This window comes from Oratosquilla oratoria, chromosome 36, assembly GCF_046742065.1.
Source record: "Oratosquilla oratoria isolate Oo_2021 chromosome 36, ASM4674206v1, whole genome shotgun sequence".
Taxonomy (NCBI): Eukaryota; Metazoa; Arthropoda; class Malacostraca; order Stomatopoda; family Squillidae; genus Oratosquilla; species Oratosquilla oratoria.
In genome coordinates, this window is record NC_134812.1 from 30,299,378 (window position 1) to 30,301,877 (window position 2,500).

Below are 2,500 nucleotides of genomic sequence, written 5' to 3' on the forward strand. Positions count from 1 at the left end.
TAGATAAACTAATATATATATATATATATATATATATATATATATATATATATATATATATATATATATATATATATATTTCTAAATAGAAATGTAGTAGCACATTTGTAAATAACACACAGGAACCCACAGTCGGAGAAAGAATAAACTTCGAATAAAGAATAATCCTATATTTCGGCTATCAACTGTAGCCCTCTTCAGGAAAGTACATAAGATAGAGAACAGAGGGGACTTATAAACTACAGTAAGAAGAGATGTGGACAGTTGACCTCACTCAGACGCGGGGCTAACTGGGGTGGCGGAGGAGGGAGGGGGTGAGGAGAGGGGAGGATGTAACGTCCGCACTAGCTTATTTATTGCTGCGCGTGAGATAATGTCAGGTGTCCACTGCCCTTTAGAAATATTAATATTAGGGCATTCCTCAATTAATGCTGATTCGACTATTTTCCTCCTGAAACCACAGTGACAAAGATCTTGCCTGCCTTAAAGGGGTTTTATTAAATGGTATTTCAGAATGTTTTAAAAATGAAAGTGGCCTACCAAAAAGACACAGGGAGGCCCTGTCTGCTCTTAAGAAGCTTGACAACATCATCATCACAAAAGCGGATAAAGGTGGCAATATTGTTATTTTAGATCAGTCTGTTTATGTCACGAAAGCCCATGAGTTGCTTAATGATTCGGCCACTTATGAAAAACTCACCAAAAATCCCCTTAAGAACGCAGCCGCCGAGTTTAACAGACAAGTCCGTAATATCACAGTTGATAAACGCATTATTGATTTGAAAGTTACCAACCCTAAGCTCCCATATTTTTATGGTCTCCCTAAAATTCACAAAACAGACATTCCCCTCAGGCCCATCATATCCAACCGTGGCTCCTGCACTAGCAAACTTGCTAAATGGCTGGCGGATATTTTATCCCCGTACGTAGGTAATTTCTCTAATTCTCATATCACAAATTCATGTGATTTTATTTCTAAGACCAAAAATATGAAAGTTCAGGGTTTAAGGCTCCTCAGCCTTGATGTTACCTCGTTATTTACGAAAATTAATGTTGATGATGTACTTACTTTTTTGGAAACCAAACTGCAACCGTTTCAAGACTCTTTCCCCCTCCCTGTCAACAAAATTCTTGCTTTAGTTCGCCTGTGTGTTTCTTCAAATGTTTTCTCCTTTCAAGACCAATTCTTCCGTCAAAAATTCGGTTGCAGTATGGGTTCCAATTTGTCTCCTGTTTTGGCCAATTTGTACATGGAGTATTTTGAGTGTACCCTTTTGCCCAGCATCAAACCGCCCGAAATGATTTGGCTCAGGTACGTAGACGATATCTTTTCGGCATGGGATGACAGTTGGGGCCCATTTGAAGTGTTCCATGATAAATTGAACCAATTGACCCCGAATCTTAAATTTAAAGTTGAATGGGAAGAAGGACACCAAATCCCTTTCTTGGATATTTTGTTAAGAAGAACTGATGATAATTTATTCTTTACAGTATACCGTAAGCCCACCCATTCAGGCAGTTATCTCCACTTTTTTAGCAATCACCCTGACAATGTCAAGAAAAGTGTTGCCTCTGGCCTTTTCTTGAGGGCTTTCAGGATTTGCAGTCCTCAATTTCTGGACCACGAGATTGAGGTGATCAAATGTCAACTTGAGAAGTTGGCTTATCCACCTTGGTTTCTGGACCAAGCCCTCAGTAAGGCTAGGGCCAACCATTTTAAAACTTCCGTCCCCTCAAATTTTCACCGCTCCTTTAAGGACATTTTAAAAATTCCATTCAATAATACCATCAGTTCTTCTACTAAATTGTTTCCTCGTGAACGTCTCACTATTGCTTATCACTATCCTAACACCGTACGTAAGCAAATTGTGAACGTTCAACAAAAGCCGAAGGAAGTTGAGTCACCTGGTGTTTATTGTTTGCCCTGCAAAGATTGTGATTTGTTTTACTTGGGTCAAACCGGGAGAGACTTGAACACTAGATTGGCAGAACATAAAAGGTCAATTAGGTATGGGCAGGAAAATTCGGCTGTATTTCTTCATGTTAAAAAATAAGAATCATTCTTTCGACTGGGGTAAGGCCAGATTAGTGTTCAAGTCCCACTGTGGTTTCAGGAGGAAAATAGTCGAATCAGCATTAATTGAGGAATGCCCTAATATTAATATTTCTAAAGGGCAGTGGACACCTGACATTATCTCACGCGCAGCAATAAATAAGCTAGTGCGGACGTTACATCCTCCCCTCTCCTCACCCCCTCCCTCCTCCGCCACCCCAGTTAGCCCCGCGTCTGAGTGAGGTCAACTGTCCACATCTCTTCTTACTGTAGTTTATAAGTCCCCTCTGTTCTCTATCTTATGTACTTTCCTGAAGAGGGCTACAGTTGATAGCCGAAATATAGGATTATTCTTTATTCGAAGTTTATTCTTTCTCCGACTGTGGGTTCCTGTGTGTTATCTACAAATGTGCTACTACATTTCTATTTAGAAATTGTTACACCCAC